This window comes from Salvelinus sp. IW2-2015, linkage group LG32 (genome assembly GCF_002910315.2).
Source record: "Salvelinus sp. IW2-2015 linkage group LG32, ASM291031v2, whole genome shotgun sequence".
Classification (NCBI taxonomy): Eukaryota; Metazoa; Chordata; class Actinopteri; order Salmoniformes; family Salmonidae; genus Salvelinus; species Salvelinus sp. IW2-2015.
In genome coordinates, this window is record NC_036871.1 from 4,938,687 (window position 1) to 4,965,134 (window position 26,448).

The following is a 26,448-nucleotide window of genomic DNA, read 5'->3' on the forward strand; positions in this document are numbered from 1 at the left end:
CTCTCCCTAGCCCAGTCTGCTGTCACCACATGCTTCAAGATGTCCACCATTTTCCTGTACCCAAGAAAGCTAAGGTAACTGAATAAATGACTATCGCCACATAGCACTCACTTCTGTCATCACGAAGTGCTTTGAGAGTCTAGTCAAGGATCATATCTTACCTGTCACCCTTGACCCACTTCAATTTGCTTACCGCCCCAATAGATCCACAGACGACATAATCGCCATCACACTGCACACTGCCCTATCCCATCTGGATAAGAGGAATACCTATGTAAGAATGCTGTTCATTGACTACAGCTCAGCATTCAACACCATAGTACCCTCCGAGCTCATCATCAAGCTTGATGCGCTGGGTCTGAACCCCGCCCTGTGCAATTGGGTCCTGGACTTCCTGACAGGCCGCCCCCAGGTTGTGAAGGTAGGAAACAACACCTCCACTTTGCTGATCCTCAACACTGTGCTCAGCCCCCTCATGTACTCCCTGTCATATCAAATCAAATTGTATTGGCCTTTCCACTGACTCTGAAAAACACAAAGAAAGATGCCCAGGGGCCCTGCTCATCTGCATGAARGTGCCTTAGGCATGCTGCAAGGAGGCATGAGGACTGCAGATGTGGCCAGGGCAATAAATTGCAATGTCCGTACTGTGTGATGCCTAAGACAGTGCTACATGGAGACAGGCTGGACAGCTGATTGTCCTCGCATTGGCCGACCACGTGTAGCAACACATGCACAGGATCAGTACATCCGAACATCACACCTGCGGGACAGGTACAGGATGGCAACAACTACTGCCCCAGTTACACCAGGAACGCGCAATCCCTCCATCAGTGCTCAGACTGTCCACAGTAGGCTGAGAGAGGCTGGACTGAGGGATTGTAGGCCTGTTGTAAGGCAGGTCCTCACCAGACATCACCAGCAACAATGCTGCCTATGGGCACAAACCCACCGTCGCTGGACCAGACAGGACTGGCAAAAAGTGCTCTTCACTGACGAGTCGCGGTTTTGTCTCACATGGGGTGATGGTCGGATTTGAATTTATCGTCAAACGAATGAGCATTACACCGAGGCCTCTACTCTGTAGATGGATCAATTTGGAGGTGGAGGGTCTGTCATGGTCTGGGGCGGTGTATCACAGCATCATCGGACTGAGATTGTTGTCATTGCAGGCAATCTCAACGCTGTGCGTTACAGGGAAGACATCCTCCTCCCTTATGTGGGACCCTTCCTACAGGCTCATCCTGACATGACCCTCCAGCATGACAATGCCACCAGCCATACTGCTTGTTCTGTGCGTGATTTCCTGCAAGACAGGAATGTCAGTGTTCTGCCATGGCCAGCGAAGAACCCGGATCTCAATCCCATTGAGCACGTCTGGGACCTATTGGATCGGAGGGTAAGGGCTAGGGCCAATCCCCCCAGAAATGTCCGGGAACTRGCAGGTGCCTTGGTGGAAGAGTGGGGTAACATCTCACAGCAAGAACCATCAAATATGGTGCAGTCCATGAGGAGAAGGTGCACTGCAGTACTTAATGCAGCTGGTGGCCACACCAGATATTGACTGTTGCTTTTGATTTTGACCCCCCCTTTGTTCAAGGACACATTATTCCATTTCTGTTAGTCACATGTCTGTGAAACTTGTTCAGTTTGTCTCAGCTGTTGAATCTTGTTATGTTCATACAAATATTTACACATGTTAAGTTTGCTGAAAATAAACGCAGTTGACAGTGAGAGGACATTTCTTTTTTTGATGAGTTTATATACTGTATTCTTTATTATTCTACTGTATCTTAGTCTATGCCGCTCTGACATTGCTCGTCCATATATTTACATTTTCTTAATTCCATTCCTTTACTTAGATGTGTATGTGTATTGGGTGTATATTGTAAACTTGTTAGATATTGCTTGTTAGATGTTACTGCACTATATAAGCTAGAAACACAAACATTTCGCTACACCCGTAATAACATCTGCTAAACATGTGTATGTGACCAATAAAATGTGATTTGATTAGATTTTTTATGGTTTATTTTAGAGAACAAAAGCGGTCCAAGCTCTGAACCTTGTGGTAGTTCACACCAAATTAAACTGTAGACTGATCAGGTGATAGTTATCATATGACATAGAAGCACTCGGACACACATTTGGAATGCGGTGGTAGTGTGGCAAGTCTACAAGTGATGATTGTACACAACAAATATCGATTGCTCATTTTTGCACCAGTTTTCGCAACTCCCATCTAAGTGAGTAGTACAGAGTTTGTGGCCCACTTTGATGCTCTCATCAATTCATTATCACTGTTGATAGTATGTAATGTTACAATCCCTTTCCCCCTACAATTTCACTCTATACAATTAACTGACTTGATGTCCTGTATTACAATCTGTAAATTCATACCTCCTTGGAAAGTTATTGTGTTACAGAAGTTGTATTCCAGGATCGCTGAAACTAGGAAGTAAGATTTGCATAGCTTTTCCACCAAGATTAAGGTATCTGTTGTAGGCAAAGTATTGGAATGCTCCTCTCCTGTATGTTTGGTTGTAGTACAGTTAGATTGTACGCAAATGATACAATCAATTTGTAAACATCACAGAGACAGACCAATAGACAGACTAGTACTCAGAGAGAAATGTTTTGCTGGCTCTAAGTCTCAGGGTTCCCATCAGTAATTATGTTTTTTACTACAAAGATKTTTGCATCAGTCCAGTGTTATTGCCATATGAAACAGAGAAATCGAAATTCCTTGAGATTGATCAGCTTGATAATAGAAAGTTACTCAAATCCATCACATAAGCACTCCTCAACTCTTCACTCATGGGTGGTACTTTCCAGGAAGTGTGGAATTTTTCAGGATCATTTTTCCAGAAGTACACTGAGACTACTTAACATTAGAGCTATCCAAAACGGTAACATGGCAGTTAAAAGATTTGCAATGCAAATACACCTGGACTTTATTTGCATAGGCCTTATCACCATTGATTTAGCAGTAAACCTGTAACAGGGTTAATATGAGTCAACAGCATTGAGACTGTGGTTATTACTGTGTAAGGGACAGGGCGGGAGGTATTTACTTGAACATCAGCCAATGAGTTTTAAAGAGCAGTTTTGCATATCATTCACATTTTTATTTGATTGAATTATTCTGAAAAGTATATGATTCTATACTGAAATGTAGATATCAATCTTTATTATTTTTTTTACAGAGGTCAGAGCAAATATACAAGAGTGTATGGTTCTTACTGAACATCTTGAGTACTGCCTATAACATCAAACCATTTAATTTGTGCCTTTTTGTCCTTTGTCACTAGTCTATTAGTCATTGCATATCAGGAAGTTTGACTTTGGTAAAAACAACTACCTGGTGAGTCGATGGTACTGTAGAGGATATTTGACTACATTTACGGACTTGGCTACACGCCAGACAAATTGTGTTTCAGTTCTGTCATTTTTTTGTATTGTAGGAGAACAATGTCGTTTTTCTGATATTTCCAGTCCTAAGATAACCACTACCCTGACTCCAACAGTGACTCAAGCAGTTGGTCAACAATAGAGCTGGTAGTTCCTCTTGTCTATGGTCAGCATAGAGAGATGTTCAGCATGACTGTTGACAACTTCCTCATCTCTCTCTTTCTCCTCCGTGGCAATCAAAGACGTTGTTGAGAGAATCAGATCTAATTTATTATCATGTTTAAGGTAAGACCCAGATGCAGACAACGTCTAAGTAACAACAGTTTATTAATCTAACAGGAGCAGGCAAAAGGCAGGTCAAGGGCAGGCAGAGGTCAGTAATCCAGATAGGTTTGGCAAAAGTACAGTACGGCAAGCAGGCTCAGGGTCAGGGCAGGCAAAGGTCAGTAATCCAGAAAGGTGGGGCAAAGATACAGGACAGACAGCAGGCAGGCTCAGGGCAGGCAGAATGGTAAACACCGGGAAAAACTAGGAAACATCGAGAGACAGGAGCAGAGGGGAAAAATGCTGGTAGGCTTGACGAAACAAAACAAACTGGCTGGCAACAGACAAATAGAGAACACAGGTATAAATACATAGGGGATAATGGGGAAGATGGGCGACACCTGGAGGGGGGTGGAGCCAATCACAAAGACAGGTGAAAAAGATCAGGGTGTGACATTTATAGCTGTTGTGTTTCTTTTTATAACAGATGCTTCAAGAGCTTTCAGGCATACTAGCTGAGGATGCTAAGCGTTAAGCCAATTCAATACTTTAATAAAATGATATGACACCTACCATAATGGGGCAGAGCAACCAGATATCCCATATTTAAAGAAGACATAATCCTTAAAAATTMAAGGAAGTGAATCAGTTTTAATACATTTTCTAAGGTCATCCTTTCCGTACCTTATAGCAGTCATATCAGTTGTTACTGTGTTCATGCTTACCAGGCTTATAATGCTTACTTTTTATTTATTCCTCTATATTTATGTTACTTCARATCACTGAAGCAGATCAGGTTGAATGCCTAGCTCCAGGGGACAGCAACACTGAGTCCCATACAGGATTACAGGATGATGGCCAGCAACCTTCTGATCACCAGTCCATCTCCCTTATGAACAGAGCATGCACACACTCAAACAAACAGAGAGATTAGAGAGAGAAAGACTACGGTATATTCACACAAGCTCAATGGAAAAGACAAGCTGCCAATGGCAAAATCAGGCACGAGAGAGCGAGATCAATGTTTCTGTGGGTTTGGCTTTGGGCCATGGAGATGGAGGTTCTTCTCTTGTTGCTACACTTGGTTTACAACAAAGCAGGATTCAGCTTCTGTTCTTGGTGGAACAGAGCTCAAAGGTTGTACGCTAGGATCTGTGGGATTTGAGAGGACTTTAAGAGGTTTTTGTTACTCTGAGTTTGTGAACGGACAATGGACATGTCCTGAAATAGCAGGACTATGTTTTGGAGAAATACAGCTTTGTATGTCCAGCGATTTTGTTTATATTTGCCTCGGTCTTTCACACTCATACACACATGCACGTGCACACATACATGGCCGGACTAGGACAAGAATTTGGCCCTGGCATTTTTTCCACACCAGCCACATCACTGCGCGCGCCGCCAATTCACCGGTGCCACTAACTTTTACAGTTGTTGACACRAGCCCATGATTTGGTGGGACCCAATTATAATAAATATAAATAAGTTGTTTCATCTAATGAGTCTAAGCAGGAATGCATGATTCTTGATATTTTAATGTTTGACCTAATCCAGTGATTGCCATGAATTTTGGGTTGACAATTAGAATATAGTTTAGAGCAGGGCGTTGGACAAAAAGTATTCAGACCCCTTGACTTTTTTCACATTTTCTTACGTTACAGCCTTATTCTAAAATTGATGAAATAAAATGTTTTCCTCATCAATCTAAACCCAATACCCCATAATGCCGAAGTGAAAACAGGTTTTTAGAAATGTTTGCAAATGTATTACAAATTCAAAACAGAAATACCTAATTTACAAAAGTATTCAGAACCGTTGCTTTGAGACTTGAAATTGAGCTCAGATGCATCCTGCTTCCATTCATCAAAATCAAATCGTGATTTGTCACATGTGCCGAATACATCAGTGAAATGCTAACTTACAAGCCAAATCCAACAATGCAGTTAAAATACACTGCTCAAAAAAATAATGGGAACACTTAAACAACGCATTGATGTGCCATCCTGGATGAGCTGCACTACCTGAGCCACTTGTGTGGGTTGTAGACTCCGTCTCATGCTACCACTAGAGTGAGAGCACCGCCAGCATTCAAAAGTGACCAAAACATCAGCCAGGAAGCATAGGAACTGAGAAGTGGTCTGTGGTCACCACCTGCAGAATCACTCCTTTATTGGGGGTGTCTTGCTAATTGCCTATAATTTCCACCTTTTGTCTATTCCATTTGCACAACAGCATGTGAAATTTATTGTCAATCAGTGTTGCTTCCTAAGTGGACAGTTTGATTTCACAGAAGTGTGATTGACTTGGAGTTACATTGTGTTGTTTAAGTGTTCCCTTTATTTTTTTGAGCAGTGTATATATAATAAAAGTAACAAATAATTAAAGAGCTGCAGTAAAATAACAATAGCGAGGCTATTTACAGGGGGTACCGGTACAGAATCAATGTGTGGGGACACCGGTTAGTCGATGTAATTGAGGTAATATGTACATGTAGGTAGAGTTAAAGTGACTATGCAAAGATAATAACAGAGAGAAGCAGCAGTGTAACCATTTGATTAGATGTTCAGGAGTCTTATGGCTTGGGGGTAGAAGCTGTTCAAATGCCTCTTGGACCTAGACTTGACGCTCCGGTACTGCTTGCCATGCGGTAGCGGAGAGAACAGTCAATGACTAGGGTGGCTGGAGTCTTTGACAATTTTTAGGGTCTTCCTCTGACACCGTCTGGTATAGAGGTCCTGGATGGCAGGAAGCTTGGCCCCAGTGATGTACTGGGCCGTACGCACTACCCTCTGTAGTAACTTGKAGTCGGAGGCCGAGCAGTTGCCATACCAGGCAGTGATGGAACCAGTCAGGATGTTCTCGATGGTGCAGCTGTAGAACCTTTTGACGATCTGAGGACCCATGCCAAATCTTTTCAGTCACCTGAGGGGGAATAGGCTTTGTCGTGCCCTCTTCACGACTGTCTAGGTGTGCTTGGKCCATGTTAGTTTGTTAGTGATGTGGAAACCAAGGAACTTGAAGCTCTCAACCTGCTCCACTACAGCCCCGTTGATGAGAATGGYGGTGTGCTCGGTCCTCCTTTTCTTGTAGTCCACAATCATCTATTTTGTCTTGATCACGTTGGGGGAGAGGTTGTTGTCCTGGCACCACATGGCCAGGTCTCTGACCTCCTCCCTATAGGCTGTCTCGTCATTGTTGGTGATCAGGCCTGCCACTGTTGTGTCATCGGCAAACTTAATGATGGTGTTGGAGTCATGCCTGGATGTGCTGTCATGAGTGAACAGGGAGTACAGGAGGGAACTGAGCACACAACCCTGAGGGGCCCCTGTGTTGAAGATCAGTGTGGCGGATGRGCTGTTACCTACACTTACCACTTGGGGGCGGCCCGTCAGGAAGTCCATGATCCAGTTGCAGAGGGAGGTGTTTTTTCCCAGCTTAGTGATGTCCTTAGCTTAGTGATGAGCTTTGAGGGCACTATGGTGTTGAACACTGAGCTGTAGTCAATGTATAGCATTCTCACATAGGTGTTCCTTTTGTCCAGGTGGGAAATGGCAGTGTGGAGTGCAATAGAGATTGCATCATCTGTGGATCTGTTAGGGCGGTATGCAAATTGGAGTGGGTCTAGGGTTTCTGGGATAATGGTGTTGATGTGAGCCATGACCAGATTTTTAAAGCACTTCATGGATACATACTTGAGTGTTACAAGTCGGCAGTCATTTAGGCAGGTTACCCTAGGGTTCTTGGACACAGGAACTATGGTGGTCTGCTTGAAACATGTTGGCATTACAGACTCAGACAAGGAGAGGTTGAACATGTCAGTGAAGACACTTGCCAGTTGGTCAGCACATGCTCGGAGTACACGTCCTGCTAATCCGTCTCTCCCTGCAGCCTTGTGAATGTTGACCTGTTTAAAAGGTCTTACTCACATCGAKTGCAGAGAGCCTGATCTCACAGTTGTCCGCAACAGTTGATGCTGTCATGCATGTTTCAGTGTTACTTGCCTCATCTGGTAGGCTCGTGTCACTGGGCAGCTCTCGGCTGTGTTTCCCTTTGTGTCTGTAATAGTCCGACGAGCATCCGACGAGCGTCGGAGCCGGTGTAGTACGATTCGACCGTAGTCCTGTATTGAAGCTTTTGATGGTTCGTCGGAGGGCATAGCAGGATTTCTTTGAAGCTTCCGGGTTAGAGTCCCYCTCCTTGAAAGCGGCAGCTCTACCCTTTAGCTCAGTACGAATGTTGCCTGTAATCCATGGCTTCTGGTTGGGGTATGTACGTACAGTCACTGTGGGGAAGACATCATCGATGCACTATTTGATGAATCCAGTGACTGATGTGGTGTACTCTTCAATGCCATCGGAAGAATCCCGGAACATATTCCAGTCTGTGCTAGCAAAACAGTCCTGTAGCTTAGCATCTGCTTCATCTGACCACTTTTTTTTTGATCGAGTCACTGGTGCTTCCTGCTTAATTTTTTTCCTTCTAAGCAGGAATCAAGAGGATAGTATTATGGTCAGATTTGCCAAATAGAGGGCGAGGGAGAGTTTTGTACGCATCTGTGAAAGGTAGTCTAGAGTTCTTTTCCCCTCTGGTTGCACATTTATCATGCTGGTGGAAATTTGGTAAAACGGATTTAAGTTTTCCTGCATTAAAGTCCCCGGCCACTAGGAGCGTCGCCTCTGGATGAGCATTTTCATGTTTGCTTATACAGCTCATTGAGTGCGGTATAAGTGCCAGCATCGGTCTGTGGTAGTATTTAGACTGGTGTCACGTGTGCTCCCTCTCCGGCCTCTAGGTCACCAGGCTGCTCATTAGGGCGCACACCTGTCACCAGCGTTACCCGCATAATGACACTCACCTGGACTCCATCACCTCCTTGATTACCTGCCCTTTATGTGTCACTCCCTTTGGGTTCTTCCCCAGTCGTCATTGTTCCTGTTCTATGTCGGTGCGCTGTTCATGTTTCTTGTTTTGTTCTTTAATTAATAAATGTATTCACTCCCTGGCCTTGCTTCCCGACTTTCAGCATTCATCGTTACAACAGCTACGAAAAATACAGATGAAAACTCTAGGTAYATGGTGTGGTCTACAGCTTATCAGGAGATACTCTACCTCAGGCGAGCAAAACCTCAAGACRTCCTTAGATATCATGCAAGCTGTTGTTTACAAATATACATTGACCGCCACCCCTTGTCTTTCCAGAGGCTGCTGTTCTATCCTGCCGATACAGTGTAAAACCCGCCAGCTGTGTGATGTTCATGTCGTCGTTCAGTCAGGYCTCTGTGAAAGTTTTTAATGTCCCCTTGGTAGTTTAATCTTGCTCGTAAGTCATCGATTTTATTTCCCCATGATTGCCAATAGAACGGAATGCAGTGGGGTTTTACTTGCTTGCCTACGAATTCTCAGAAGGCAGCCTGACCTCCGCCAGCTTTTCRACCGTCTTCTCTTCACGCAAATGACGGGGATTTGGGCCTGATCCCGGGAAAGGAGTATATGCTTCACGTTGACTCATCAGACTCGTTAAGGGAAAGGCTTCTACCAGTTCGTGGTGAGTAATCGCTGTTCTGATGTCCAGGGGTTATTTTCGGTCATAAGAGACGGTAGCATCAACATTATGTACAAAATAAGTAAAGAAGTAGGTACAAACGATGCAATAAAAAAAAAAAAAACACAGTTGGTTAGGAGCACGTAAAACGTCAGCCATCCTCTCCGGCGCCATCTTAAATCCGTATACACAAGACACAGAAATGTCTTCTCAAAACAGAAAATACATTCATATTTACATAAGTATTCAGACCCTTTGCTATGAGAATCGCAATTTAGCTCAGGTGCATCCAGTTTCCATTGATCATCATTGAGATGTTTCTACAACTTGATTGGAGTCCACCTGTGGTAAATTCAATTGATTGGACATGATTTGCAAAGGCACACACTTGCCTATTTAAAGTCCGACCGTTGAGAGTGCATGTCAGAGCAAAATCCAAGCCATGACGTTGAAGGAATTGCCCATAGAGCTCCGAGACAGGATTGTGTCGAGGCACAGATCTGGGGAAGGGTTACAAAAAATGTATGCAGCATTGAAGGTCCCCAAGATCACAGTGGCCTCCGTCATTCTTAAATGGAAGAAGTTTGGAACCACCAAGACTCTTCCTAGAGCTGGCCGCCCGGCCAAACTGAACAAACGGGGGAGAAGGGCCTTGTCAGGGAGGTGACCAAGACCCCAATGGTCACTCTGACAGAGCTCCAGAGTTCCCCTGCAGAGATGGGAGAATCTTCCAGAAGGACAACCATCTCTGCAGCACTCCACCGATCAGGCCTTTATTGTAGAGTGGCCAGACWGAAGCCACTCCTRAGTAAAAAGCACATGACAGCCCACTTGGAGTTTGTCACACCATATAAAACAAGATTCTCTGTGAAACCAATGTTGACTCTTTGTCCTGAATGCCAAGCGTCATGTCTGGAGGAAACCAGGCACCATCCCTACGGTGAAGCATGGTGGTTCCAGCATCTTGCTGTGAGCATGTTTTTCAGCAGCAGGGACTAGGAGACCAGTCTGGATCGAGGCAAAGATGAACGGAGCAAAGTACAGAGAGATCCTTGATGAAAACCTGCTCCAGAGCTCTCTGGACATCAGACTGGGGCAAAGGTTCAACTTCCAACAGGGCAACCACACTAAGCACACAACTAAGACTATGCAGGAGTGGCTTCAGGACAAGTCTATGAATGTCCTTGAGTGGCCCAGCCAGAGCCCGGACTTGAACCCGATCGACCATCTCTGCAGAAACTTGAGAATAGCTGTGCAGAGACACTCCCCATCAAACCTGACAGAGCTTGAGAGGATCTGCAGAGAAGAATGGGGCAAACTCCCCAAATACAGGTGCGCCAAGCTTGTAGTGTCATACCCAAGAAGACTTGAGGCTGTAATCGATGCCAAAGGTGCTTCAACAAAGTACTGAGTAAAGAGTCTGTAAACCTATGTAAATGTGATAGTTTTTGTTTTGTGATTATAGGGTATTGTGTGTAACATAAGAAAATGTGGAAAAAGTCAAGGGGTCTGAATACTTTCTAAACCCACTGCTAGCCATGTATTCATCCAACAGTAAATGTCATGTCCCAAAAAACATTGAAGTTGTAGGCTACTGCCCATGCCCCCCCAAATATCTTGGTTCTAAAATAGTTGCTATGGAGCTGAATATTGAAAGTTAAAAATAGAAAAGAATACCTCCATAAATCTGAGACCATCTTCATTTTGACAAGAACAAGGAGATGAAGCTCCCAAAGCTGTGTTTTTCCCGCAATTGCATTTTGAAATGTTATACGATCAGAATGCATTTTCTCGAGCGCATAGAGGGAGAGGAGACTGGCTCACTCATCGCAGCAGCAGGCCCCAGCGAGGGCACAGGCACAGCGGCAAAAACAAACCCTTTCATTGCAGGAATCATGCTGATAATGCACTTTACTGTTTGACCCCCAAAAAGGAAGTTTTTAGTGACAGTGTAGAATGTGCTCTTTCTAGTTTTATAGGCACCCTTTCCATTTTTTTTACGATCCATGATCTTMTCTGTCTAACTGTTGACGGAGTTGGAGCAGGTCTCTGCTGATGCCGTGTTTGAATGTGAGATTACGTGACCTCAGCTCAGCCCATCTTGGTAGGAGGGCCGGCTATGCCCACTGATCAGCCAAAAGCTCAGCCGCCGGCCATGTCACGTTTTACATTGTTTTATTTTAAAATTAAAATCAGTTTTATTTTTGTGTGTGTCAATTTCAACCAGCCCACCCAACACAAAAATGGTCCAGCCCATCTGGCCTTTGCCAGAATTGTCAGATGGCCAACCTGCCCCTACACACACACACACACACACACACACACACACACACACGTGCATCCATTCATTCCCCGTAGACAGGCCTTACTTAATTTTAGTTCATTGGATATTAAAAATAGCTGCTGCTTTTTACATCCAGGTTCCATTGAGTAAATCACACTCTAAAATCTAAGAGAAAACATTTTCAGTCAAAACAGTTAAGACTATTTCTGATATCAACCCTGTTCTAATGCCAGCCTTTTTTGGATTTTTCCCGCCCCTGGTTAAAGAATTCTGTTATTTTCTTGCCAATTTTAATGCTGCACGTATTGCCAGTATACATTGATTTAATTATGTCATGTTTTACCCCCTACACCACTTTCAATAACTTTGTAGAACAGTCCTGTATGCCAAATAGAATCAAATGCTTTTTGGAAGTCGATAAAGCAAGCGTATATTTTGGTATTATTTTGGTGGACATGTTTATCTATCAGGGTGTGTAGGGTGTAAATATGATCAGTTGTGCGATGTTTTAGTATGAATCCAATTTGGCTTTTACTCAAGACATTGTGCTGTTTAAGGAAGTTTAGAACTCTTACATTTATAATACAGAAAACCTTCCCCAGGTTACTGTTCACACAAATGCCTCTGTAATTGTTAGGGTCAAATTTATCTCCATTTTTAAAGATTGGGGTTATGAGTCCTTGATTCCAGATGTCAGGGAAATAACCTACACTCTGGATCAAATTAAACAGTTTTAATATAGCCAATTGAAATTTTGCACTAGTGAGTTTGAGCATCTCATTTAGGATGCCATCAGGTCTGCATGCTTTTTGAAATTTGAGAGCCTGAAGTTTCTTATAGAGCTCCTGGTCAGTAATTGGGGAGTCCAATGGATTTTGATTGTCCTTTATAGCTTTTTCTAATCCATTCAACTTCTCATGAATTTGGCGTTGTTCTGCGTTTGTGTCAATTTGAACGGTGTTGTAGAGTGTTTWAAAATGGGTTGTCCATATGTCACCATTTTGTATCGCTTATTCCTCTTGTTTAGATTTTTTWGTTTTTTCAAATTTTCCCAGAAGTTGTTTGTGTTRATGGACTCCTCAATTAGTGTCAGCTGCTTGCTGTTGTACTGTGCTTTTTTGGTTCTGAGTGTACGTTTATAGAGTTTTAAAGTCTCACAGTAATGAAGGCGTAATTCACCATTATTTGGGTCTCTGTGCTTTTGGTTTGATAGTGTTCTAAGTTTTTTCCTTATAATTTTACAATCGGCATCAAACCAGTTGTCATCTGTGATCTTTTTTGTTTTGTTTTTTATCAATTTCAATTGTGCTTCTTATGCCGTTTGCCTGAATATATAGTTGATGTTTTTTACTGCTAGATTGATGCCTTCTTTACTGTGAGTGGATGTGGTATCCAGAAAGTTATCTAAGAGTGTTTGGATATTTTGATTACAGGTTGCTTTCTGGTATTCTTCTATGCTGTTTTGGGCCCATCTGTATGAATTTCTGATGTTGTACAGCTTACTGGGCTGTGAATGTCTGGTTGTTTCCATGTCTGTTCTTTTGAGGAACAACGTACTTTGGCTATGATCAGACAGAGGTGTTAGTGGCTTGACAGTGAATGAGCTGAGAGAGAAAGGGTCAATGTCTGTAATCATATAGTCTACTGTACTGTGGCCAAGAGGTGAGAAGTAGGTGCATCTCCCCAAAGAGTCCCCCCCAAAGAGTCCCCCTGTAACCTACCATTGACAAAGTACAGACCCAGGCTTCTACAGAGCTGCAACAGATCCCTTCTGTTTTTGTTGACAGTGCTGTCACTGTTGTTTCTATGGGGGAGATGAAGACAGTTAGAAACAGTATGGCCTGTAATAAAGCTGTCCCCTTGTGTGCTCGTTAGATCAGGTATTGTTCCTGTGCGCGCATTTGTGTCCCCACAGATGAGCACATTTCCCTGGGCCTGGAAATGGCACGTCTCTTCCTCAAGGGCGGGGAAGATCTCCTCTGAGTAATATGGGGATTCTGAGGGGGGGATATATATTGCGCAAAGGAACACATATTTTTCTGTGAGTAAAAGTTAATATTTTCAGTTTTAACCAAATGTGATATTTACCCATTTTTAGCGGATCAATTKGATTTTGTAGTTCGGATTTGTACCAAATGATCAGTCCTCCAGAGTCTCTGCCTCTATTGACAGAGCTGTGTTTCTGTGATGGCACAATTACCTCTGTAGCCTGTGGGACAGTGAGTGACAATGTCAGCCTTACACCATGTCTCCTGCAGAATGATGACGTCAACATCTGTAAGATCCTTGTTGAACTCCAGTGCTAAACTCTTCAGTCCAAAGGTTGATGAGATTAGGGACTGAATGTTCCACATGCTAACTGATAGTGTTGTAATGTTGCGAAAAGAAAGAATAGCAGTCAGAAATACAGTAACTACTAACTAATAAGTTGTTAAAAGTGGGATAAACAAGATAAAAAAAAWTCTGTTATATATATAAATATTCCTATTCATTGAACAAGTACACTTTTAGTACAATAGGTGTGTGTGTGCATGCGTCCGTGTGTGTTTAGTGCAGTTTAGTGCAGATGTATTGGAGGAGCTGTTTAATCTCACTTAATCCTACAGGGTTCTCTTGTCCTCTGACGACCTCTGCGTAGCTGCGCTGGTCCTCCTGTTGGGCCCTGTGGAGTGGAGGAGGGCAAGTTCTGGGCCGTGGGGCTTCCTCTTTGGTCTGGTAGAGGTGGTGTCTGGTGCTGGGTAGTAGGCTGGGTCTGGTCCGGTCTGGCTAAGCCGATGGAAGTGGTGATGCTCTGGTGGTGGGTGGGGCCTGTGGGGTGCGTTGGGTCTGGTGGGGCGTTGAGGGGGCCTGGGGCTCCTTGGTGGTGCAGTGGTCTGGTAGGGGTCTCTAGGTGGTACTCTGTCCAGTGCGGCATGGGGTGTTTGTCTACCAAGTGCCACGTCCTTTAGAGACTTGGCAAACATCCTTACTGTCTGCTTCCACAGGTGGGAGTGGTCGTGCAGATGCTCTGGGGTGACTGTTGGGTGGAGAGCAACGTGTACGTTCGGGAGTAGGCCACACACACTGGTGATGTCAGCGTTGACTTTCTTAATGGTACGGGGATGAAAGTCTCTGCGGGGTAGCAGAGTGGAGATGGTGATGTGGGAGTTGGGGAAGCACTACTCTCTCACTCCTGTTTTACTCTCCAGTGGTGGAAAAAGTATCCAATTGTCATACTTGAGTAAAAGTAAAGTTACCTTAACAGAAAATGACTCAAGTAAAAGCGAAAGTCACCCAGTAAAATACTACTTGAGTAAAAGTCTAAAAGTATTTGATTTAAAATTTACTTTAGTATCACAAGTACATGTAATCACAAAAATGTAAGTATCAAATAACAGCACAAGTATAAATAATTTAAAATTCCTTATATTAAGCAAACCAGACGTTACTGGTTTGCTTAACCAGAGTACTTGTGAGAAGTCTGTTTCTCAAACTAGACACTCTAATGTACTTGTCCTCTTGCTCAGTTTTGCACCGGGGCCTCCCACTCCTCTTTCTATTCTGGTTAGTGACAGTTTGCTCTGTTCTGTGAAGGGAGTAGTACACAGCGTTGTACGAGATCTTCAGTTTCTTGGCAATTTCTCACATGGAATAGCCTTTATTTCTCAGAACAAGAATAGACTGACGAGTTTCAGAAGAAAGTTATTTGTTTCTGGCCATTTTGAGCCTGTAATCGAACCCACAAATGCTGATGCTCCAGATATTCAACTAGTCTAAAGAAGTTTTATTTCTTCTTTAATAAGCACAACAGTTTTCACCTCTGCTAACATKATTTCTAATGCTCAATCAGCTGTGCTAACAATTTTGTAATGATCAATTAGCCTTTTAAAATGATCAACTTGGATTAGCTAACACAACGTGCCATTGGAACACAGGAGTGATGGTTGCTGATAATGTGCCTTTGTATGCCTATGTAGATATTCCATTAAAAAATCTGCTGTTTCCAGCTATAATAGTCATTTACAACATTAACAATATCTACACTGTATTTCTGATCTATTTTATGTATATATGTTATTTTAAAACTTAAGGATCGGTGTCCCGTCCACGGGACAGTTGAGCTAACGTAGGCTAATGTGATTAGCATGAGGTTGTAAGTAACAACAACATTTCCCAGGACATAGACATATCTGATGTTGACAGAAAGCTTAAATTCTTGTTCATCTAACTGCACTATCTAATTTGCAGTAGCTATTACAGTGAAATAGTACCATGCTATTGTTRAAGGAGAATGCACAATTTTGAACATGAAAAGTTATTAAGCAAATTCGGGACACATTTGGGCAGTCTTGAGTCAACATTTTTAAAAGAAATACAATGGTTCATTGGATCAGTCTAAAACTTTGCACATATACTGATGCCATCTAGTGCCCAAAATCTAAATTTCACCTGGGCTAGAATAATACATTATGGCCTTTCTCTTGCATTTAAATAATGGTACAAAAAAAATACAAAAGAACGMTTMTTTTTTTTCTTTGTATTATCTTTTACCAGATCTATTGTGTATTCTACTACATTCCTTTCACATTCCCACAAACTTCAAAGTGATTTCTTTCAAATGGTTCCAAGAATATGCATATCCTTGCTTCAGGCCCTGAGCTACATGCAGCTATTAAATTTGGGTATGTCATTTTAGGCAAAAATTAAAAAAAAGGGGCAGATCCTTAAAAGGTTTTTAAGAGGTCAATTGACAAAAAAAATAGCTTTTCTTTCAAAAGCAAGGACATTTCTAAGTGACCCAAAACTTTTGAACGTTATATATATATATATATATATATATATATATATATATTCTTTTTGAGTGGCAACCCATGGGTGGATGCGAGCTATTAAATTATATGAATGTGTGTATTGTTCCTGTAGCACTGTCCCCCCCCCCCAACCAGAGAATGATCAAATGAATAAAGATTTTGCCACAAAAAGGATCTAGCCAAACAGCAGGTCTGCTCTGGTGTTTCAATAAAGTAATAGACACTTGGAGACATGCCAGAAGACTGCATCAATTATTAACCTCCATTTAGCAGGAAGTGCCCATCTATTTGAATACGTTGGAGATTCAGTTAAACTGAGGGGATTTCTGCTTTTTTATTTCTATGCTTCCTGCAGTGGAACATCTCTATTGGTTAATCAGAGTTTATTACTGAATTTGTGAATCAGTGCTTTGTGGTCCGGCGACCGACGGATCATATTGTGTTGTGTTCTGCCTCTCCTAACAACTTCCACTTGGTTTTGTGATGCACTTCCATTGGCAAATTGCTGACATGGGAATCTGTGGTTGTTTCTATCTGTAGATAGTGTCCACAGGTTGAATCAAACTCATTCCGGGGGGTGATTTGGGGATTGTAAGTGTCTGCCACAACAATGGAAATACCATAAAATCGATTCCCAAGACATAGCAATTTGCACGTTGTTTCACACATACTGACAAATGAAGTCAACATTTATAATTCAGATTGCTGATTTGCATATTGAAAATTCATATTGATAGTAACAGATTGCCAGTTTTGTGTGATAGGCTTTTGGCTTGTCTCTCAGATATCATCAGAAAATATATATTTTTGGTGAATCGGTTTTGTTTTTCAAAGTAGCTATTCTTTTCAACTCAAATATATTCCACTAGATAACCTGACCTTCCAACAACCTCCATGGCATGAACAACCATGGTCGCACACCAATGAACATTACACATGAAGAATTGCCCGAGATGAGAACATTTCAACTTGAAAGAGAGAGTGGAGAAAAGCAACACACTTGGTGCAGGCATTCATAGCTCAAGCGCTGCACGTAAATTCCAGTTCTGGGTTGAATGTGATTGAGTCACCTATGCAAAGTGGGAAAATCCCTCAGTCTCATTTTCTAAAGAAACATTTCATTTAACACACCCTATTCCCACCCCAGAATTCTTGCAGCCTTTTTTTTTAACCAACTGTCAATGTATTTGAGTGAAAGTCCAATACTTACACTGAGACAACGAGCAGATTGAAATACTGCTAGTTTTTCCGACAGTATTTCAATCTTCTCGATGTATCAGTGTGGATAAAGAACAACATTTAGAGTACAGTGGCATATCCCATCCCTGCATTGAGGTATATATTCCGACTCATATCTCGCGCCGGCTCTGCAGTGTCTTAATCTAACCATGATGGTGTTCCGACCCCAGTGCAGCTCAGTGTAAACAAGCTTAATGGTAGGGTTGGAATCTTCTGGCTAGGTTTGCTACAAAAAAACAGTAGCATTGTTTAACTGAGGGTTCAAAGTCCTACAAAAACAACAAAACTGAGAAATATCTTATTTTACAAATGATGATGGAAATTTCAAAGTGACAATACGACACATTGTCAGTCAAGTATTCTAAACAACAATATATAATGAAATCACTTTTTGGTTTTCGAATTTAAAAAAAGTATATATATTTATTTTTATTTTTACAAACCGTCAGGTATTATTGGATTACTTTACACCAAATCTGGATTTCACATCTGTGCATGGGATGGATTTTCAACCTTTCTATAGACATTCTATACAATAAACACATGATTTCTGCTCAAGATTAAGGGTAAAACAGTGTACCAAGTCATGATTCGGGCTCCTGAATGGTGCAACGGTCTAAGGAACTACATCTCAGTGCTTGAGGCGTCACTACAGACACCCTGGTTCAAATCTAGGCTGTATCACATCCGGACGTGATCTGGGTTTGGCTGGTGGAGGCCGTCTTTGTAAATAAGAATTTGTTCTGAACTGACTTGCCTAGTTAAATAAAGGTTATATAAAAATGTATAAAAAAATTACTTAATTTAGTGATTACCTGTTAACTAAGGAGACATGTAATTGAAAGATTCAGCAAAAAGTCCAATGACACAACAGTCACTTTCTTCATATCTTAACAAAGTTCCCCTTTTATTCTTGGTCTCTGTTTATCTCTCATGATGATGATGGATAATTTTTACCCCTTTTCTACCATGTGATAACATATGTGGGGGATTTTGAGAATAGCTGGCAATGACAAATCTTACTCACAATTTCCAGAAAAAGAAAAAAAAACCTTGGTTATATTTGGTTCACGGGCAGGGGTGTAAAGTATACCACTCCCTTGGGACACCCCTTGCGTCTTCCCTCCCACACACCCCTTCCGTCTCCCCCACTTACTCTGATCTTAACCCTGAAGTCTTTTGCACACCTACTTACATGCCCTCATCAGGGCTGGCTACAGGCATAAGCGACATAAGTGGTTGCTTAGGGTCCCAGGCTGCTAGGGGGCCCCTGACTCAAAATAGGGGGAACTCAGTCTGGGTCTCAACTTACTGTTGAGAGTTAGAATAGCAGAATACACAATGTGCAAGTTCAAAATTTGGTTGTACATTAGCAGTTTTTCTATTGCTATGTCAGTCATTGACAGTCACTCAATTAGCCATGTCAGCTAACAATTTATAGATTGGTAAATTAGTCTAGCTGGCTATCTAAACGTGTAGTAATCATGGCAGAATACAGGCTGCGCACCAGTGTTGAGGGTAACACATTATATAATCTGATTACTTTTATGAGTACGGAGAAAAGTAACGAGTAACTTTTTCAAATTGGGTAATATTATTGCAGTTAGTTTGTCAAACAACACGAGCACTACTTTCAGAATCATATCTCTACCAGGCATGTGTCTCCATGATCTGATGTCGATTTGTTTCCTCATTTAGTTCTCGAGTGAGCGAGAACTAAACGATCTTGCCATCGATCGCTTCTGTGACAGTAAAGCCCGCAGAGGGCTTTCCCGTTAAGTTGCCCTCTATACATTTCTATGGGTCGGTGTACGTGTGGTCTATAACCAGAACCAGCTGCTTGAGAGAAAGATTTTGTATGAAAAGATAGGAAATCTGTAGAGATGTTTGGCTTACAGTATATATGTCTAATTAAGCAGCCCATATATAGCGCAGCACTTGTAGACTAGCACAGGAAAGCAGCACCAAAGATGAATGGAGAAACTAGTGATCAAACCTGAGTTAATAAGTAGCCTATCTTTGGGAGAGCCTTGCGCTCTCTGACAGTCAAACAAACTGAGATTGAAAAAAAAAAAAATTCATGAAAGTAACACAAATTAATATAAATAGTAATATAATGTATTACTTTCCACACAACCAAATCTCTCTTAGAACCCCCAAAAGGCTAAAGCCAGCCCTCATCATTTGAATACAGTACTTTCCCAAAGTGTTACTACGCTGGAGGAGACAACATTTGATCCCTCCCCACACTGTGAGGAAAGTGAAACTGAATCTTACAGCCTCATTTTTACATGCAGACAATAAAATACATTCTGGAGTCCCCGCATCAAGCACAATGCATAGATAGAGCTGTACACCGCAGTGTTTACCCAAAAAGTATTGATGACTGATACTTAGTAAAGGAGAAAGAGGGTGCACATACCAAACACAGGTATTTTCCAACACATGCTCCAAAAGAAAATGCAATGTGTTTTTGTGTGCAGTATATTCACCTTCACATGAAGACAACAGAAAGACAGTAGCATTATGACCAAGAAGGCGACATCCAAATGAACATGCCATTAAGATGAAGTGGCCTTAAAGTAATGAACGAAGCCTACATGATAGTGATATATCATTAACACATAGGCGGTACACTGTAACTACAATTTTCTTTAATAAACTTGCTGTGTGTAGATTTTCAAATGTGAGACTAGGGCCTAAATCCAAGATGTGTTGTAGACAATGTACCTTATATTAAAGGCAATGTTCCTGTGTTTTTGGGAAAGATAGCATTCACGGTAAACTACTACCTTTACAAAAGGAACAGATGAAAAGAAATCGTTGTTTAAATGTTCACGGGTCAGTCACATGGCTTTCGGACACATATYAAGCTTCACGTACATTTTTTCCTAGTAAAGATTTTTTTCTCCCCGTGTGACATTTTTTTTCTTCAAACATTTATTTTTCAGGTTTGTTTTCACCCCTTCCAGCTACATCTGGTCTCCCATCCAGGACTGACCCTGCTCAGCTTCAGAGGTAAACCAGCAGTGGGATGCAGGGTGCTATGTTGCTGGAATGAATGAGCCAAGACTTGAACTGTAAAAAAGGCAGCGAAAGCAAAAGGCAAGGGTAACAACCAAAGATAGGGGGAACATTGCAGGAAAGAGGGTGTTTTATTTAATCGCGTAATCATTTACATTTTTTACTGAAACTAATGTTTTGCATCCATGTTCTAGCTTTTTGAAATTTCCTTGCAATATTTTGTTAGTAATCAATACTAAGAGTTTTGTTCTCGACTTCAGAAGTTTTGCTTGATATTAATGGCACTGAAGTAACTCACTCACTAGAGGATTGCACCATATAATAACAATATTACTCTATTAAAAAGGTGTTTAAAACAACTATCCTTAATTGATACATTAACAAAGTGTTCTGCCTGCCACAGTTCCAGTAAAAAGGAACGGTGCTGGAGAAATGCAACCACTCTCAAATTCATAGACAGAGCTATGGATGCAAAGACTGACTATCCGTGATATAATACTTCTAATCTGGCGACACTGTCAGTGATTTATTTAGAACTCACGGCACACTCAATCAGCATGGCTACCACAGCATTCTGCAGCGATACACCATCCCATCTGGTTTGCGCTTAGTGGGACAATCATTTGTTTTTCAACAGGAAAATGACCCAACACACTTCCAGGCTGTGTCATCAAGGCAAAGGGTGGCTACTTTGAAGAATCTCAAATCTTAAATATATTTGTTCAACACTTTTTTTGGTTACTACATGATTCCATATGTGTTATTTCATAGTTTTGATGTCTTCACTATTATTCTACAAGGTAAAAACTAGTAAATCTAAAGAAAATCCCTGGAATGAGTAGGTGTGTCCAAACTTTTGACTGGTACTACATTCTTTTGGTGTTTTTCAAAGTCAGTAGAAAGGCCTTTTTAGTGTCCTATTTTTTCATAACTGTTACCTTAATTGCCTACCGTCTGTAAGCTGTTAGTGTCTTAAAGACCGTTCCACAGGTGCATGTTCATTAATTGTTGGGAAACAGTGTTTAAACCCTTTACAATGAAGATTTACAATGAAGATCTGTGACGTTATTTGGATTTTTACGAATTATCTTTGAAAGACAGCTGAAAAAGGGACGTTTCTTTTTTTGCTGAGTTTATAAAGTAACTAATGATCCATTTATTAAAGTGGCCAGTGATTGGGCCTCAAAGTAGGCAGCAGCCTCTCTGAGTTAGTGATTGCTGTTTAGCAGTCTGATGTCCTTGAGATTGAAAAACAGCTTCTGTTTCTCGGTCTCAGCTTTGATGCATCTGTACTGACCTCGCCTTCTGGGTGGTAGCAGTGTGAACAGGCAGTGGCTCGGGTGGTTGATGTCCTTGATGATCTCTTTGGCTATCCTGTGACATCAGGTGCTGTAGGTGTCATGGAGGGCAGGTAGTTTGCCCACGGTGATGAGTTGTGCAGACCGCACCACCCTCTGGAGAGCCTTGCGGTTGAGGGCGGTGCAGTTGCCGTACCAAGCTGTGATACAGCCCGACAGGATGCTCTCGATTTTGCATCAGTAAAAATTCTCAGGGTCTTGGGTGACAAGCCAAATTTCTTCAGCTTCCTGAGGTTGAAGAGGCGCTATTGTGCCTTCTTCACCACACTGTCTGTGTGGGTGGACCATTTCAATTTGTCCGTGATGTGCACCCTGAGGAACTTAAAACTTTCCAACTTCTCCACTGCTGTCCCTTTGATGTGGATAGGGGGTGCTCCCTCTGCTGTTTCCTGAAGTCCATAATCATATCCTTTGTTTTGTTGACGTTGAGTGAGAGGTTGTTTTTCTGACACCACACTCCGAGTGCCCTCACCTCCTCCCTGTAGGCGGTCTCATCGTTGTTGGTAATCAAGCCCACTACTGTTGTGTCATCTGCAAACTTGAGGATTGAGTTGCAGTCGTTGGTGAACAGGGAGTACAGGAGGGGGCTGATCACGCACCCTTGTGGGGCCCCAGTGATGAGGGTCAGTGAAGTGGAGATGTTGTTTCCTACATTCACCACCTGGGGGCGGCCCGCCAGAAAGTCGAGGACCCAATTGCAGAGGGCGGGTTTGAGACCCAGGGCCTCCAGCTTGATGATGAGCTTTGAGGGTACTATGGTGTTGAATGCTAAGCTATAGTCAATGAACAGTATTCTTACATAGGTATTCCTATTGTCCAGATGAGATAGGGCAGTGTGATGGCGATTGCGTCGTCTGTGGACCTGTTGGGGCAGTATGCAAACTGAAGTGGGTCTAGGGTGGCCGGTAAGGTGATATGATCCTTGACTAGTCTCTCAAAGCATTTCATGATGACAAAACTGAGTGCTACGGGGCAGTAGTCATTTAGTTCAGGGATCTTTGCCTTCTTTGGTACAGGAAAAATGGTAGCCATCTTAAAGCATGTGGGGACAACAGACTGGGATAGGGAGCGATTGAATAAACACACTGCGCATGGCCTGCGCATGCTCTGAGGACTCAGCTAGGGAAGCCATCTGGGCCAACAGCCTTGTGAGGGTTAACACGTTTAAATGTTTTACTCATGTCAGCCACGGAGAAGGAGGGGGGGGGGGGCACAGTGTGTACAACATCTTCTCCAATGCACTTCTTTATAAATGCACTCACCGAGTCAGCGTAAGGGTCAATGTTGTTCTCTGACGCTGACTGGAACATATTCCAGTCCGTGTGATCAAAACAATCTTGAAGGGTGGCTTCCGATTGGTCGGACCAGCGTTGAATGGTTCTCATCACTGCTACGTCTTGTTTGAGTTTCTGCCTATAAGACAGTAGGAGCAAGATGGCGTCGTGGTCAGATTTGCCGAAGGGAGGGTGGGGGAGGGCTTTGTATGCATCGCGGAAGTTAGAGAATCAGTGGTTGAGGGTATTTCCCATGCGCGTAGTGCAATCAATTTGCTAGCAGAACTTAGATAGCCTTGTTCTCAAATTTGCTTTGTTAAAATCCCCAGCTACAATAAATGCAGCCTCAGGGTATATTGTTTCCAGTTTGCATATAGTCCAGTGAAGTTCCTTGATGGCCGTATTGGTGTCTGCGTGAGGGGGAAGTTACACAGCTGTAACTAACTGACAAGAATTCTCTTGGTAGGTAAAATGGCCGGCATTTGATTGTAAGGAATTCTAAGTCGGGTGAGCAGAAGGACATGAGTTCCTGTATGTTATGATTACACCATGAATCGTTAATCATGAAGCATACACCCCCGCTCTTCCTCTTCCCAGAGAGGAGTTTATCTCTGTTAGCGCGATGCATGGAGAAGCCCGGTGGCTGAACCGATTCCGACAACATATCCCGAGAGAGCCATGTTTACGTGAAACAGAGAATGTTACAATCTCTGATGTTTCCCCGGAAGGCAACCCTTGCTCGAATTTTGTTTACCTTGTTGTCAAGAGACTGGACATTGGCTAGTAGTATACTCGGGAGCGGTGGGCGATATGCACGTCTACGGAGCCTGACCAGGTGGCCGCTTCGTCTGCCCATTCTGCGGAGCCATTGTTTTGGGTCGACTACTGGGATAAGATCCATTGTCCTGGGTGGTGGTCCGAACAGACGATCCGCTTTGGGAAAGTCATATTCCTGGTCGTAATGTTGGTAAATTGACTTTGCTCTTATATACAATAGTTATTCCCGGCTGTATATAATAAGACTTAAGATTTCCTGGGGTAACAATATAACAAAATTCTGCATAGTTTCCTAAGAACTCAAAGTGAGGCGACCATCTCTGTCAGTGCCATCTTGCTAAAATCGTCTGTCCTCGGTTGCAACACTTATTACTGAGTTTCAAACTGCTTCTCGAAGCAACGTCAGTGCAAGAACTGTTCGTCGGGCGCTTCACCAGTCTCAACGTCAATAGTGAAGAGGCGATTCCGGGACTCTGGCCTTCTAGACAGAGATTCTTTTGCCCATCTTAATCTTTTCTTTTTATTGGCTAGTTTGAGATATGGCTTTTCTTTGCAACTCTGCCTAGAAGACCAGCATCCCGGAGTCGCCTAGATCCCTGAGCCAAAATTTCCGGTGACAGCAGTTCTTTCCTGGCGTTGATGTAATGATTTGAAACTGCTGTTCTAAAAGCTCACATTAGTTCCATTCATAACCACTCAAGGAGAGCTGCCATTGTAAATGCTACTGTATCATTAGCTATGGAAAGTACTTTGTGCATTTGAAAATTGCCAAATACTGTACTTGTCATTACAATCACATCAGATCATGAAACGTTTTTGGGGCCCATTCAAAGGAAAAAATAAATGGTTATATTTTTACAGCTTAATTTACATCATTTAGCAGATGTTCTTATCCAGAGCAACTAGGGTTAAGTAATTGCTCAAGGGCACATCAGATTTTTCACCTTGTAGGCTCGTAGATTTGAACCAGTGACATTTCGGTTACTGGCCTGACACTAACCACTAGGCTACCTGCCACCAGATCTTATTTTAGAGCTGATGAAATGAACAGTTAGTGAAAAAAATATAAATTGGTCTGCCTGTGTAAACGCAGCCTATTTGTCCTGTGTATTGTGTATTTCGCATATCCCAACTCCTCCTGAGAGTTTGGTCACGGCCAGGGTCAGAACAGTGAGGAGGAATTAGGGTTAAGTGCCCATTGACAGATTTTTCACCTTGATTCGGCAAAGTCTGTATATTATTCTGCTCTTGATTTCAAGCAATTCTATTCAAATACATTTATGAAATGTAATAAAAAAATGTAACCAGTCAGGTCAGTTAAGAACAAATTCTTATTTACAATGATGGCCTACCCAGACGACACAGACGACAATTGTGCGCCGCCCAATGCGACTCCCAATCATGGCCAGATGTGATACAGCCTGGAATTGAACCAGGGACTGTAGCGACGCCTCTTGCACTGAGATGCAGTTCCTTAGACCGCTGCGCCACTCGGGAACAAGAAACAAAATCTGGTTGTTAGGAATTCAAACACAACTAAGTCAAATACACAGTGCAATACATCATCCAAGTTACACTGTATGTCAATGAACAAAGGCACCCATATGAAAGCATACTGTCACCTCTTTAGACAACTGCATGCGTTTCTAAATTAGGCATTCCTTTGCAGATTGAATAGCAGTCAGACCTTTTCTAAATACTAGACAGGTGAACACTGTCTCAAACGTCTGTTTCTTTTCCTGTAGCCTTTCTCAGTGTCTAGACCACTTTTATCTGCCACACTCATTACAGCAGCTGTTACTGTTACCTGTGTGTGACCTGMGGGGGGGGGGGGGCAGAGGAGGAGAGAGAGGGGGAGAAAGAGTCCGGGAGAAAGGAAAGAAAGAGAAGGCATATGTGTATGTTCCATGTCAGTCAGAAGAATTTAGGGGTTTTATCTCTGAAGACTCAAAAGCTTGTTTCTCCGCCTGTTGGATAAGGGAGGCCATTGGGTGTTAACACTTGGTGGATACTAGAGATCCTGACTGCCTGTGTGTTTAGCCTGACACCTCACCATTGTTACAGCCCCTTCCCTTTATTCTCACAGCCCTGCCCATACACTAATGGATGCTTATTCTGTCACCAAATCAAGGAAAGGCCAAGTGTTTTACTATATAAAACATGCTTTTATTTGTCAAAAAAAAAAGAAGAAAAAAAGTGTTGAAAGGTCATATTCTAAATACAACATCTCTAATGTCTGGTGTATCTGACAATTTATGACTCTTTCAGTCCAGTACGGATTTGCAGCTGCACCTGAGGAGTCAGTGTAGTGTATAAGCAATGGTTATATACACTGCTCAAAAAAATAAAGGGAACACTAAAATAACACATCCTAGATCTGAATGAATGAAATATTCTTATTAAATACTTTTTTCTTTACATTTTTTCTTTACATGTGCTGACAACAAAATCACACAAAAATGATCAATGGAAATCAAATTTATCA